The 15,852-nt window shown below is 41.3% G+C and overlaps 1 protein-coding gene across 4 annotated transcripts in view; it reads left to right on the plus strand.

Annotated features, from left to right (window-relative positions):
* The window catches only part of DAAM2 (dishevelled associated activator of morphogenesis 2), a 199,500-nt gene that overhangs the window by 19,688 nt on the left and 163,960 nt on the right, over positions 1 to 15,852 (plus strand). For 3 of the 4 annotated variants that reach the window (XM_038132378.1, XM_038132375.1, XM_038132380.1), the window contains exon 1: positions 3,531 to 3,760. The exons of the other annotated variant lie outside the window; for it this stretch is intronic. The gene's annotated coding sequence lies outside the window, so the exon portion shown is untranslated. Of the gene's footprint in view, positions 1 to 3,530; positions 3,761 to 15,852 lie in introns of those variants that run through there. 4 annotated transcript variants of the gene reach the window in all.

The raw sequence follows: 15,852 nt of genomic DNA on the forward strand, positions 1-15,852 counted from the left end.
AATAGCAAGGGCTCCATCACCACATTACATTCAGTCAGTGTATAGCAGTAATACTGCTGTACTGTATTTCAGACTCAAAATGTTGTGTGGCATTTCAGAGACTGCAGAGATGATGCCAGGGTAGGAAAGTCCTGTTAGTCCTGTACCCTGTGGTGACTGAGCTGCTGACCCTGTGGCTGCACGGGGTGGTGGTGTCAGGCAAGGCACGCAGCCAAGCGCACAGAGCTGTGGTGTTTACTCTCACTGTCAGATGGAGCAGGCAGCCTGGCACTTGGTCCCCTCTCACAATGGACACTTTTGTTATTAGATTAATATACCCGTGTCCTTTTGTTTTGATGAGGGATCTAACAAACACTTCATATCTACAGAGGTGGAGCAACATCTCAGAGAAGCTTTTGCTTCTGGCTTCTGAAAGGAATACAATTTTGAGCAGCAAACTATTTGATTTTCCATGTCCTCTCTTCCTCTTTTCACTCTTAGCTGTTGTGGGCCCTTATACACAAATAATGCTACAGCTTTTTTGGTTTTGACCTTGGTCTTCAGAACATAGAAATTCTTGTGAAAATAGGTGATTTGTTTAATAGTTTTATACTTAAATTCAGAAGGAGCTGCCTTTGTAGGTATGTTTGTGCTGCCTTGCAAAGTAGACATGTGATACGCTGTTCAGAGAGACAAACACATCTTTTTCTTTTTTGGCACATTTGGCAGGACTTTTGGTTTTGCTGTCCCCTGTAAGCTGAGACCAAAATACCTCCTATTAAATGTCACTTCTTGTGCAAGGGGGATGCTCCACTGAATCAAACATTTCTGCAAACTGCAACACTTTTCAGTTTTCTCTGAGGTATCTCTAGTTAAATATTTAATGATAAAAAAACTGGATTCACCATAAGCTTCTATTCCAAGCTGTTACTAGTGCAAGTATTGAATTATGTAACACCAGAGTTTAATGTACCTCATTGTAATTAAGCAAACAGAGTCACAGAAAGAATCAGTTATTACCTAGTTTCATTTACTGGTGACTAAATATTGAAGCATGCAGCAGAATTCAAATTCTATGTCCTTGTTTAATATACCACACATTTCTCCTACAGCCAGTAATAGAAAACAGAAGTTGTGCTGCAGCCATGAGACAGTGCTCTGTCAATGGAACATCCAGATGCTGTGGTGAGAGGGGGCCAGCTTTCACATGGGATTATGAGGAGAGTAAGGAGCAACATATGTAAGGAACTGCAGATATTCCTTTTTTATCTTAACATTTATGGTGATGAGATCATTCTTTCAGTGGCACAAGCCTGTTTCCTGCTGGCACTTTCTAGTGTTTTGCATGTTCTTATTTTGTGCGTGTGGAGCAGCAGAGCATCACTTTAGCTTTGCTCCAGCCCCCAGTTTCTCTCCATCATTGGTAGCTTTGCCATTCAATTTCCCATCCACTGCAGCACCTTACCCTATTGTCTTGTAGACAGACACTGCCTGCTTTGAACATATCAGAATAACCTTAGCTAGGGCACCAAATGGATGACCAGCTTTGTCCTAAAGATGGGTGTTTCTTTAACTTTTAACAAATGGACAAGGGCCATTTATCTTTGCTACATTGTACCATAATAAATAGTTCAGTGTGGACCTGTGAGCAGGGAGATAGCCTTGGTAATGTGAGCATGCCTAACCCCTGTGCCCTGGCCTGTTGCTGCAGGTTAGTTTCTAGGGCTGGATACAGGTCTCTGCCTCCAGAACCTTTGCTGTAGAAAGGAGAGGGATGCAAGAGAAGGAACCGGTTAACCATTCCCAGGTCTCCTTTCAGGCCTTCTTTCCTCTTCCAATGAGAAATGGAGAAGTTAAGAGGTGAGGAGGGGGGACCAAGGCAGTTAGATGGAGCTCAAAAGGTGGAGATCAGCTATAGAAGTATGTAGCATGCAGAACAGGGAAAGAGGGAGTAAATGGGGAAGGACTTAGAAGAAGAGATGGAAAAAGTGGTAGCTAGAGATGTGAATGGGAAGTGAGGATTAACAGACTAATCGGAATGTGTGAACAGAGGGGAGGACTGATAGAATTTTAAGATCTGTTCTACCATGCATCGTATGCATTGTAGTTTGCATATGTAAATAATATAAAACTTTCTCAGGCTTTATGCTGAGAAAGGCAGGAGCGTAGTACAGCTCATACTGGAGGAACTCTGATGGGTCCCTGTGGTTTCATAGAAGGCTCATAGTGCTGAGTATTGTAATTTAGTCATGTGGCCAAATGGCTACTTTGCTTACAGGGTAGAAGGTATACATGCCAGTAGTTAGCGGGTACCTACTGAGCCTGTTTGTGATGGGCCATTATCATTAAAATGGTTGCATTCAGTTTTTGGTTTGTACCCACGTTCTTCTCCACAGGACCAAAGAAACAGAAAGACATCATGGCTTGCGAGCAGTTTGTACCTGTTCTGTGCTTCTTGTCCATTGGTTTAAGTGAAGGCACAGAGGACAGGACAGTGGTGACTTGGCATCATCTTGTTTGGTTTGGCCTGTGAGTTTGAAGGCACAGCATTTTCCCCCTGTAACTTGTTTTGTCTGGATATGTCATTAAAGATACACATATCTGTGTGTGTATATATATATGACTTTGCCTTGTGATATGTGTTGATTGGTATTGTCATCATGAGAGTTCAGTTATTGCAACAAAAATGAATGTCTTACACATACAAAGAGCAAGCCATATATTTCTGTGAGTAAAAAAAAAAAAAGAGAGATTTTGCAGATGGTGTTACTATCTCTGAATGTCAGTGTTTCTATTTAACAGAGAACGGGGTTTCTTTCACTGCAGACAGCAACACACACGAGGCAGACAACTTCCTAAAATTAATCTAGCTATTAAAATCAGATACAGCTAAAAGTGAAGTCAGAAATCAGCGAACATGGCAGAAACAGTGGTTTACAAGGGATTAAAGCTATCTGGAGAATGAATGGAGAGGAAAAACTAGGAAATGAGGGCTTTTTATTCAGTTAAATCATATCCTCCCCATTACAGGGAATAAAATCTCTTAAGGTCAGACTGAGCTGAGTGCCAGGGGAAATCCCTCATCCCCGCTGCAGACCACGGTTTGGGGACAGCGTGCCACAGTGTAAGTCACGGAGCAGGAGGCTGGCGAGGGCGCGCTGCTCCCCGCGGTGGTCCCTGCCGCAGCCGGGATACTGCGCGGACCCCGCCGCCTACTGCCGCACCGGCCTTGCGGAGAGCGCGGCTGAAGCCAGGATCAAACCCCGCCACACCTGAAAGCCTTGAGCGCATGGGTGCGTGGAAGAGCGCTCCCGTTCCCGCGGCACGCAGGACAGCGTCTCTCGCCCCCGGCGATGGTTACGGCGGCGGTGAGCCCCCCCGGCTCCCCCGGCGCTCCCTGCCGCCCGCAGCGCCCCCGAGCAGCGGCGGTGGCTGCGGGGCCGAGCGCTGCCGCCGGGCCGGCGCGGGGCCCTTTAAGAAAGCGCAGCACAGTAGCAGGGGCCGGCCCTGCCTCCCGCAGCCCGCAGCGCTGGAGCGGCGCTGGGGAATGGGAAGCAGTTCCTGGTCCGGGTCCGAGAGAGCGCACGTAGCAGCAGCAGCCGCCGCTGCAGCAGGGGCAGGAGCAGCGGCAGCACCAGGCACCCCAGCTCCGCTCGCTCAGCAGCATCCAGCGTGAGGATCAGCGTTCTGCCTGGCTCCCTGACACGGGATGGACGTTCCTGAGCACTGAGCTCAGCCGCTGTAAAAAGCAAGTAGGAAAATATACATCTGGATGAAATTGGTAAGTCAAACTAGAGTCACATCCTCTTCCTTGGACTGCAGTTTTCCAGTTTCTTAATTTGTAATGTTCTTTGCAAGCTTTTTTTTTTCTTTCTTTCTTTTTTATTTTTATTTTTTTTTACTTTTAAGCAGAGCAGCTGGGAAAACATGGAGGCAAAATAAAAGTGTAAAAAAACTTTGACGATTTGTCAGTGTTTGTGCTCCTATTTTTGAAATTCTCTTTCCACATAGAAGCTTTGCTGCAGAAGTGAGGAAGGAGAAACCAGCTAGTGCTGTTGTGTGTGGGGGGACAGAAAGCTAGTAAGAGTTGTAATTGGCTTTTCCATAGGACATGATTAAAGATCTCAACAAAGAAAGAAAGAAACAAACAAAAAAAGCCAACAAAACAAACCCCAACTTTCGAGAAGCCTGAAATGGCTTGTCATTTACTTTTCCACAGTAAACACAAGTCTCGTGTTCAAGTCTTAAACGCACTGAGATTTGTACAGCAAGCAGAAGGAACTTTTAAAAACTGTGCTGTCAGTGTAAATCTGGATGCCAAGACATTGCCGGGCAAATGTTGTATATATATTTGTTTAAATCTAAGTAACTACACGGTCAGCCCTGGGAGGGCAGAGGCAGGAGATGCCATTTCCCCCGTGGTGGACAGAGGGCGCTGTTGCTGCACCCGGCATCAGCCTCCCTGAAACGGAGAGCTGGTAAAAATCCAAGGGGAAAATCAAGTGGAGGAGAGATGTTTCAAACCATTAAACCAGCAATTGTTCACACGAGCGCAAAGCTAAAGTACGTAGCATCCAGTTGGAGCAGCCAATGTTTTTGATTTTCATTCCTTTGAGTCTTGGGGGCAGTTTTTTTTTTTTTTTTTGTTTGATTGTTTTGTACGAGATGATCTGAATTACAAAGAGGAATATATTAGAGCCTGGTTATGACCTTGTTATCTCTTCTGGAGTGTGTTGTGAAGTCATATTGGATCAAGAAGGGAAGGGAAAGTGTGGAATCTCTTGACAGAAGTGTTACTTCAATAGTGGTGTGGAAGATGAGGAAGAACTGTCACTCAGTGTTGATCGAGTTGCAGGCTGGAATTGGATGTCTGACATGGGAACATATCCTTTGTATCCAGTACAGATGTACAGCAGAGGTTAGAGACCTACAAGTGACTAAGACTGTAGACTCCAATGGCTGAATGGCATATTGTCAAGTAGTTCGGGGAAAGGGGAAGGGTCATTTCCAGGTGTACAGCTTTCCTCAGAGAAACCCCAGTACTGCTACAAGAGGCTGACAATTGTGCCATATTTCACCCATATAAATAAAGAAGTAGAAAATGCAGCAATAATCTGTTCACACCTTTGTGTGTGTATACTTGCTTATGTATCACCTGGGGTGTAAATATTCTTCTTTGTAGAGTAGGAGTTTGGGTTTACTTAAATCAAAGGCTTTAAAAGGAATGAAGATATTATTTTAATTAATGCAGCTCTCTTGTGAGTTGAGAAGGACCAGAGCTGTCAATTTCCCCTCTGATCCAACCTCTGTTAGAACTTGATGTTTCTATTGTGACCCAGGGCTTTGGCTGTGCCTTGAACAAGACTTTTCTGTCTGATTGTATTCCTGTTACTTACAAATCACTTGCAGTGGAGTGGAAAGATTTGCAGGTTGTGAGTCCTTAATGTGAGACATGCTGGGCAAAGCAGATTAAAAGAACTGAATGACCATATGGAACACAGTCATTCTGACTACCAATTATTATGCCTCATTGAAAAGTTTAGAGTTCTACTACCTCTGCTGAATCAGTGCAGTATGTGAAGAGAAGACAACTTTCTTACCTGCAAGAGAGAGTAAAACACTTACTGTGCAGCAGTGTATCTGTGTGATGTTAGTAGTTTTTTGAGATAAAAACAGCCATTTCTTTATATTCCTTATGCTTTATCAGACATCCAGGTATGAGTGGCCTGTAGAAATGATTTACTGGATCAGAGGAAAGATTTCCCTCTTCAGTTCCTCTCTGACCTAGCAGGCATTAGTCAAGTGTCTGTCTGACTACTGCCTCAGTAGTCAATTCCTTACTGAGGAATCCTTTTCACTTCCCTTCAAGCAGATTGCAAGTTCATTGAGAATGATAGCGCTATCAGAGTCTCTGAGGCACATTTGAACCTAGCAGATGCTTGCCTTCGTAGGAGGTTAATTTATGCATTCAAAGTGTCTCCTCCACCATTGCTGATGTCCAGCTAAGCTCTTAAAAGTTGCATCTCCCCACTTGTCTGCATTAAGTTTGACATTGTAGTTGTTTCAGTTTAATTGTCCTTATTGTCTATATTTCAAATTAAACTCTTTTCCTCACAAATGGAGAAGATAATATGATGTGCCAGGTCTGATTTTTACTGTGTTGTTTGGAAATTCACTTTAATATTTGTTTTATTTTGCTCCCAAGTGTTTTGGTTAGAGTTACTTTGTACCTGGGAGTCAGCACTGTAAGTCTGTCTGTGGCTGATGCTGAGGTCATACAGTTAACTCCTGCAGAGTTCTCAAAACATTAGCTTAATGTGACATATGCGTGTGATATTTAAAATGTAAAGGGGTCCTCCACGTGTATTTATGCTAAATTAAAGAAACTGAGCTTCCTTGAATAGCTTTTCTCATTAGAGACCACTAATCTTTTTACCTGCCAGTTGATACTTAGCATGCTGGGCATGCTATAAATTCTGTGACTGCCATTGGAGCACTTGTCTACTACTTGCTTACACTGACAGTAACTCTGCTAAGTGAGTTTAGCCAGAGCAAGACTCATGATTACTCAACAAATTACTGTCAGCTTGATTTCTTATATAATTTTCATGTCATTGTTACACACAGCTTCAGGTTAATTAATCTTTGAGCATCCTATAGTAGTTTACTTGATGAAGCCTACTGCAAAATCTTTTTCTTAGAATGTTTCCAGCCTTATGAAGTGCTGGATATTACCACAGGTTATGAAGGCTTCTTGGTGCTCACACAGCTGTGGTGAATCTGGCCTTGTTCTTTGTGGCAGGTAAAGCCTCTTTCTGCTTTACATAACAGAACCAGGATCCCAACTTAAAACCCCAGTTTCATACCAAAGACTAACTGTGCTGGTAACATAGTAACTTGCTCTTTTCTTCAATAAGAGATTTTGTAATTTTCTGTACTGAACAGTGATAGGTGTGGTTTTATGTCTGATTTATTTGTCTGTCTCTACTTTAGCTTTTGGAATGCCACATTTTCTATTACACGTGGGACAAGTTTATCTGTATAAGTGGAGACCTTTCAAGATGTTGTCCTGTGCAAGGTCAAAATATGTTAACTCGCACAGAAGGAAAGTAAATAAAATTTAATAGTCCAGAAGGTGGATATGGAAAGGAATTAAGGCAGGATTGTGTTCCTCAAAGAATATTTTCAGTGAAGTAGATACCTCTGTGTAGCTAGTCCTGACTATCCCAGGGAGACTACGTCAGATCTGTCAATAATCATGTTGATAAGCATCCTCCAAAGAATTAATTGATTTTCTTCTTCACATATGTACACCTGTCATTTCGTGTCTGCAACAATTGATGACTGAGATTTCCCTTTTATTATATGTAATTCCAAAGTTCTTTTCTTCTTCACCAGATTCATCAGAATCCTTGAAACTTCAATCTCTCTTTAATCTCAATCTGTTGTTGAGAGGATTATTTCTTAAATGTAAAAATAATGAACAAGAGGTCTTTAAAAATTTTTAGACACTCTACCACTTTAATTATGCTTTCAAAAACATGGTAGTGACCTAATGTATCATTAAATTATCGCATTTAAATACTGTGTTGACCTTGCCAGCCAGTAAATCAAGCAGTGGCGAAATCCCTTTTGTTCTTTTTGCTACACCCTGAAACCTGTGAAATAATCTTCTGAGCATTTGGCAAAAGTATGTATCAAGTTGATGTGTTTTGTAGCATGAAATGAGGAAAAGAGGTAGGAATTTTTAGCTTTCTAGGGACCAAATAAGGTACTGCTGAGATTTCTCCCCCCTCCTTTTTCATAAGTTCAAGAGACCATGGATTGTAAAGGTTCTGTATGAGAAGGAAAAAAACAAGGTGGCAGCTGTCAGTGGTGTTATTTAGTAAGGGCTGCACTTCTCAGTGCCTTCATTGGAAAGAATAAGTTTTGTACTCAGGGCTGAATTTTACCATCTTGTCAAATTGTCCCTTTGAGGAGGGAATGGGGTGGGGTGTGGCATGGAACTGATTCACAGTGCAGCTTCTGACTTTTGAAATGGAGCAGAGATTAAAAGCAGTTCTGAAGTCATCTGCATCACTTTTAGTTTCCTGCTGTCACACATTGTTCCATTTGAGAAATGTGACATGGTGAAAAAGGTGTATGGGCAGAAGGAGCATCAAACAGTGAAATCTCTTTTATGCCACTTTGCGTATAATGTAATATCCAGGGCAGCAGGAAGGCTAATGGCACTCTTTGCAACTGCCCCTCCCAGTTCTTTTCACTTGGGCTTCACTTTTTTTCTCACCTGGGTGTTTTGTCATTTAGCCAATATGATGTGTTGTGCGTGTCTAGCTCTGTAGCCTCTTTCTGGGTGTGTATCAAGATGTACCTGTAACTTTACCTACATCTCTTTATTAACTGGCATGACCATATACTTCTGTTTATTTTGAAATCCATGGAAAGTACATGAAGAAACACTGTAATTTTATTTCTCCAAGAGAATCTTTTCCAGCAGCTGATGAAATCCAGGCTCATGCCAGATGAAAAGCTCTTGTGTTATCGTTTGCAGTTAATTAAAAAAATAAATGCCAAATCCCTTACAGCAGTGGGTTTATAAATACTGTGTGTGTTTGTGTGCATGTATGTGCATGCCCACACCAGTGCTTCACTCTCATATGCCTTTGACAGCACACTGGAAATTATCCTATACTTTTAGGTTCAGGACTTGATGCAGGGATACAGAGGTGGATGGAGGAGTTTGTTTGTTTTAGTACATCTTACAGTAGCTGAAACAGACCCAAGATAAAGTAAAAACTTTAGTGTTTGCCTTAAGATGGCAACATTTTTGTTGTCTTTTTTTTCCTAAGAAAACATGCTAAAGGCTCGATTTTTATCTTTTGGTAGGCAAGCAAAATATTTTTTCTGGCAATTTGATACTTTATTAAAATGAACACTTACTTGATTAAATGTGCCAAATTTGTGTGTGCTAAAAGGCAGGAAGCTGGGTTTGCTGGAATAGAAAGGTGCACTGGCAGCTGGGGCTGAACTACCTCTTGGCACCCTATCTGTCTATTAAGTGCAGATCCCAGTAAGCTGAAGGATTATTATCTTCAAAAAATCTTGGACAACTTCACTGGTGAATTAGATTTTTTTTGCTTTGCTTTTAAGAAGGTAAAATTAAATTTTTTTTTGGGTGAAAGCTGTTAAACTGACAGATTTGGAAGACTGCAGCCTCTTTGTTCAGTCACAGAATAAGCGATGCCTTGAACCATGGCTGAGTCACCTTCTCCAGTGCTGCTCTCTAGTTGTGTGTTTTGGGTCAGTCAGTGGATCAAACCTGACATTTAACATTTAGCATCTTTCTGTTCAACTTTTTTTTCCCCCTTTTTTTTGGCCAGCACTGTCAGATTCCTGACAATGAGCTGACTGTTTAGATTTTGAGATGGCTTCTTCTTGAATCTCGTTACGTTTTGCTGACAGAAGTCCTTGTGGATCTTTTTGTTTCAAGTGACACACTTGCTCGCTTATCAGGAAGGACAGCCTTGATCAATTCATTTCACATGAGCAGTAATCAAATGGGAATGGTTTTTGGTGATCACCCGGAATGGATTCAGCCTGGTGACCGGGTAGAAGGACATATTGTATTCCATTACCAGCCCTGTGAATCATTCAATCTCCCAATTGAATGTGGTTTCTCAGTACTCCACTTGCGTTACACAAGCCTTGTGTTTTTAGGCTCTGTGTTCTTTTCCTGATTCAGAGGCCCTTTGGAAAGTTTAATGTGGGCTTTTGCATTAAGCTCATCTAGAAATCAAAGCTTCTGAGCTACAGATGGTTTCTTTCAGGGTGGGACAGAGGGACTGTGTGTGACAGTGGCCCAGAGTTTGTTGTAATACCTGCAATGATGTGTAGAAACTGTAGTGTAGATGAAACCTTTTGGCAGGATATTGTATTTTTAAAAAGGAGATACTGTTTTTACATATTATGCAAACTTTATATTTTTATGTTTGTGTATATGTCTGCTTCCCCTTTTCCCTGAAATTTAAACAAGGACTGTTTTTTAATCATATTCTCTAGGAAAAAATTAAATTTCTGTCTATGGAGAACTTGATCATAAAAGTATATATTTGTACTGGAAGCTGTTTTTCACTCTTTGTGCTGGTTATTTTTTAATGGCACACTACTCAGGTTATAGAGTGAAACTTGGCCAGGTAGTTCCAACTTCCTGTTTCTTGTTCACTTCCCTAACAGTTCTTTCATCGTCTAATACTATAATCATTTGGGTTGGAAGCCCTTCGGGGATTTATTTGTATTGAAAAACCTTTTCTTTTTTCCTTTTTTTTTTTTTTCATTTAAGCAAATACCCAAGAACAAACAAGGACTTCTAGTGATGTTTGGTTTTAAGCAATAATGTTATGCTTTTGCCAACCATCCAATGTCATGTTTAAGGTGGCTGACTTGTAGGTGAAATTAAAATGGAAAAATGAAAATATACTCTAGACAAGCTGTTTTTTCCTGGTTTCATTTACCTTTTCAATGCAACATAATTAGGTGGAGGGAATGAAACTACTACAGTGCTTCAACTTTGAGCACAGTAGGGGCAACAAGAAAGTGGCTGTGAAAGTTTGGAGACTTATGTTCATGCTTGCTACTTTGACTTCATGTCCCAAGGCCCAGTCAATCAAAATAGCTCAGAGGGAAATTTTCAGTTTCTCAGCTTGAGAACAAAATGACATGAATAGTCAGGCATCTAATGTGCAAAATTCTTTAGGAAAAAAATGCTTTTTGTACCTCAGAAATATTTGGACTCTCTTGAAAGTCTTGTCTCTCATCTTTGCTCAGTGATTAACAGAAATCTTTTCCTATTTCAGAAGAATTTGCTAATCTGCACAGGGTGCTGTAAGGTGTTTTAATAAAAAACCCTCATTTTTAATGCTCTTGCATGTTTTAACATGATTTCTTTGGGAACCAGAGGAAAGATCAACAGGAGTAGAGTTCTAGCACAGGGTACCTGCAATATGGCTGTTTTTCCAGCGCAGTCTTTAAGTTATGGAGTTTTTTCCTTCATTTTTTTCCTTCCTTAATTTACAAACCTCTTTGGCACCAAAAATCTGCTAGACCAACGGGACCAGTGCAGCATTCTCAGCCCTCAGAATTTCTAGTGGGACAGCAGTCACAGGGAGCTGGTGGGTTACCAAATACTTATAGGGACTTTGCTTCTGAGGACCACTTTGGATGGGACACGAATGAAAAACCAGCAGAAGAAACCAGCTCCACCAAAAGAACTTCTGCATTAAACATTTCTGTTCTCTGCTTTTTTTTTTTTTCAAATGTGAGAGATCAGATATGGTAAACAGTGTTGATGTGTGTGGACAGGGTTAGATAGCTACTGCTGTACAACAGTATGTAATAAATGATGTGTATTTAAGTGTATATGTGTTGATGAATAATGGATACATGCAGGTATGAGAGTGATTGTTACTTTGTAGTTGTACAGTTTGAAAGGCCTGAGGTGGATTTGATTCTACACATGGCTGCATGTGTGGAAGGGATATACATGAAGTTATCATGCTACTGGCTTTATTGAGCCCCTTATCCCAATGTCTGAAACTGTGATTTGTTATGCTGTGATATGATCCGAAATAGAACCACAACTCACTGTAGCGGGTTCTTTCAATCCCCTGGGAATCCCCTGGCTTAAATGCATGAAACTGAAATGTGTAATACAGAGCTGCAGCTTATCATGAAACTGAAATGTGTAATATTGTGCTGCAGCTTATAGATCAACACTGACTCCATTTGTGGGAATGAATGAATACCTCATGTTTGATGTGCTACAGGAGAGTTCACAGATGATTTCTTATGTTACAGTGCTATATTTTTCATGCCTTTTCAGCTTCATGTGTTTAGCATTTTCCTGTGTCTAGAATAGGGTGGTATTATCCTGGGCTTTTCAGTATAGAAATAGAATGGAATTTCTCCCTGCTGACTCTTTATAATGCTTTCAGGGACATCTTTCCAGCAAAACTTTGGTCAAGTCTGAAAAAGACAGGTGATCATTTCTATACCCATCCACACATTTCTCAGCTATGAAACTTCTTTGTTTCACTTGAATTCTTCCTGCATGATTTTCTTTGTTAATTTTCTCACTCATTTACCTCTCTTTACAATTCCTTTGACAGCTTTAACCCCTGGATGCAGGTCAGTGAAGATAAATTCAAACAAAGTAGTCAACTGATTGCATGGTAGGTGGGAGGGTTTACCTCCATCTTGCTCCTTGCAGGTGATCATAGATATCATGGAACTTTATTCCTGTGTCCCTTATGACCCAAATTTTTACCTGAAAATACATAAGTACATAGAGGTGAATCAATGTCACTCAAAAAAACTTCCATAAAACTGCCTAATAAAGAAAGCAGACTCACCCTTATTCTAGCTGTCCTGCCAATATTCCACTTCTAATGTACCTTGTCTCTAGTTTTTATTTATTTATTTAACTATCCTGTCTTGGCTCAGCAGAGGATGAGGTATGCAAGACTGAAAGAGACCTCCTGAGTCACGGAGTACACTATTTCTGTAATTGCAGGAAATTATGTTGCAGGATTTTCTTAGTTAATTTATTGATCTCTGTCTCAAATGGCTTTTGCTCCTGTTGCTTCCTATTGGGAAGCCATTCAAGAGCCTCACTCCTCTGATGTTTATAAATCTGCTTCTAATTTCCAAACTAAATTTGTTCATAGCCTGTTCATGCCCATTTGGTTTTATGCCAACACTGCTCTCTAACTTTGATAGTTCTCTTTTCTTACAATCCTCCTGTATCTAAGAGGATTCTTGTCTTTCTCTCCTTTTGTTTTTCCCCTAAGAGGGAAGATAATTAAAACTGTTCATCTCTTCATTATGTTCTTCCTCATCAGTGTCATTGTGTCTTGGTTGGATAAATCCTTTGGATTTGTGAGCTTTTTAGCCTTTCCAGACAGTTCTTGGACAGAAGCAGAAAAAGGTGTCTGTGTTTTCCAAGACTCACAGTATGGGTAACTTTTCCTTACCTTTGGGTCCAGGAGGGTGAGATGGGAAGAGGGAGAAAGTGGCTTGCATATTTCTGCATCTGTAAAAAGCTTTAACTGGGAACTTTGTGAAGAATGATTTGGGTTTGAGGATCTGGTGCCTGGAATAGGCGAAGACATTGATCCAGTTCTTTTCATCCAGTCCAGGTCTCCCATTATTCTACAAAAACCTGCTTGAAATGAGCAGCTGATAAAACTTCTGGAGGGGATGCAGCTCACAAATGAGTTTTGGAGGGCAACTTTCCAGCTGCTTCCTCAGAAGGAATGAGGCAAGCAGCTCCCAGAGCCCCAGACAAATGCCTGGGATCTTTGTTCTTCAGAGTGCATGGAGAGTCCCTGAGAAGAACTGAGAGGCCGGAGGCTGACGGAGTGATGAAGCCAAAGGCCTGCAGTGGGAACCTCCTGCTGTCAGAATCCCACGCTAAGCTGCACTTGAGGGCAGGCATGGAGGCGAAAGAGAAAGCTGAGTAAGGTTTGCTGTGACCTCAGTATATTCCCATGCAGCTTCCCTCTCTGGGCAGTCCTTGATGGCATCATTTACAAGATTCTTCAAATGCCCTTAAACTCAGTAGAAAAAAAACATACAGTCCATTCAGCATGCTGCTCTGTACTATCCTTACCATGGTGCTACTGATCTTTAAGCAATATGATTTAGGATGACTGTCTCTTATAAGACAGTTTTTTATTTTGTAGAGTGTATCAAAACCAGGAATTTTTGCAGGGAAGTACCAGTATCAGGCAAGATGTCTGAAGTTTACTGGGAAATTTTGGTGCAGGAGGACAAAAGACTGAGAGGAGAGAAAGCCAAAACAAAAGGTCTAGCTCCAGCATCAGAGCACATGGTAGATAGTAGGTAGGCAGAGCAGATAGTGTGAGGGTAGTGGGACTTCTGTTCCGATCTATCATCTTAAAGAGACTATAGTGGTTGAGAGCTCTTTTGAAATTGTGGTCTGTATTTTTCTGTATATGTTGAGGGCTTTTTTCTTTGATTACCAAAGAAATTTTTTCATTGGCATTTTCTCATTAATTTTTCCAAGAGCAAGTTTTCAAGTATACCTTCTTTTACTGTCTCTGTTGCTTCTGTAGCTAAGAGGTATGCACACACAGTTTGCTGTATCCTGTACTCTTTGTATTGCCCCACTGCTGGGATTTTACCAAGTAAGATTGCTCTGGAATCCTCCTGTGTAGGTACACAGTTTGTGGTAATTGGGAGTGGGGCTGTGGCCAAGCCTCATCCCCAATGGGTACAGCTATGGAAGGCAGGTGAGCAGCATTGAAGACAATGAGCCATGGAGTGCCCAGGTGCACTGACCAACCACCAAAGGCAACAGAGGGCACACAGGTGCAATGCATGAACATGAGGGGGTATAAAAGGTTGGGCTAAAGGACAAGAAAGGTAGACAGTTGTAGTCTTCTGATGTGGCATGATGTTACTCTTTGTGGGCTGCTACTTGAAGCTGTCTGATGTGGCATGGTGTTACTCTGCGTGGGTTATGCTAAAGCCTTCTGAAATTGTATGGTGATACTCTGTGTGTTGTGGCCATCTCAACTGTGACATGTGCTGTGACACTCCTGGAATTAAGTGCCTGGGATTGGTGCAAAAGAATATTTGGGACTTGTTTCCTGATCACTAATTCAAAATAATTACTGTTCCTTTTCTCCAACAGATTCATTTAAGCAGTGTTAATAATTCATCACGTGAGGTGCTTTTGCTTTGATGACCATAATTAGATAAATTTAAAATTGACTTTGATTATATTCAAAGAAGCAGAACCAATGTCTTTCTTTTCTCATCCATCCTAATGAACTTCAGCAGGGAGAATCTATATTTACAGGTGAAGAGTGTCTCTAATCAGTGCCAGCATAGAGTGAGTAGAGATACCTGGAGATCACCTGTGCCTTTTTCAGAACACAGCATACCCTTTTGTTGTACAAAAAGGCTTGTAGTCACTAGTTGGTTCTCTATTAGTTTATAAATAGGAACGGTAATGATTTGCCCTGTAAGTAAGAAATTAGTCTGGTTGAAAGTCTTTCAGTGTTTTAGCTCATATATCCTTATGCTTTGATTGCATTTTGTGATAGTCTCCCAAGATGAAGAAGTGACATTAGTTGTACTATACGTACACCTCTATTCTCTCATTGGAAATATGTGACAGAACTGGGAGAGGATACCGGACTATGGTCCCTGTGTTATCCAGGCACTCCTCCTTCCATGGAGGTAACACAAGTTTTGCACAGCTCCCGTGGCTCGGTTCAGGAGCAGTGAGGGTTCTGAGCCCTGTGTGCAGGCAATAGATGCTGAAGGAGTTCTCAGGACACTAAAGAAGAGAAGGTTGATTATGCTGTTGATACTTGGTCAGTACTTGCATGGACTTAGGAGGCTGAAGTTCAGCCCTACACCAAAAATGTGGCTTCCAGAGGACTCTAATAAAATATTAATAAACAGTCCCTCATTGTTCTCTCTTTTTGGTTCCTCACTTGTTGCACAGAAACAGAGAGTCATGAGTCTGAGTTCTGCTGGTAACTCTTGTTAGAGCTCTTTGGTCAGGATTAGTTGTCCTTTCTCAGTCTGTAATCCTGGGGAGAAGGTTCATACAGGACAGGCAGAGCCAGAAATAAATATGCTTCTAAAAGGCCATATAATGTCCATAGAAGGAAACAAATGACTGCATTCAGTTTATAGGAATGACAAAATACTTTGCTATTACCTTCCACCTGTCAACACCCTCCTGGTAAATGTGATACTGAATACATTTAACAGGTTTGAACTCTGAGGGCCTGATGATGAACATTCCTGCTGTGTTTTCTTTAATTTCTTAGTAAGTGT

This window comes from Motacilla alba, chromosome 3 (genome assembly GCF_015832195.1).
Source record: "Motacilla alba alba isolate MOTALB_02 chromosome 3, Motacilla_alba_V1.0_pri, whole genome shotgun sequence".
NCBI classification, from domain to species: domain Eukaryota; kingdom Metazoa; phylum Chordata; class Aves; order Passeriformes; family Motacillidae; genus Motacilla; species Motacilla alba.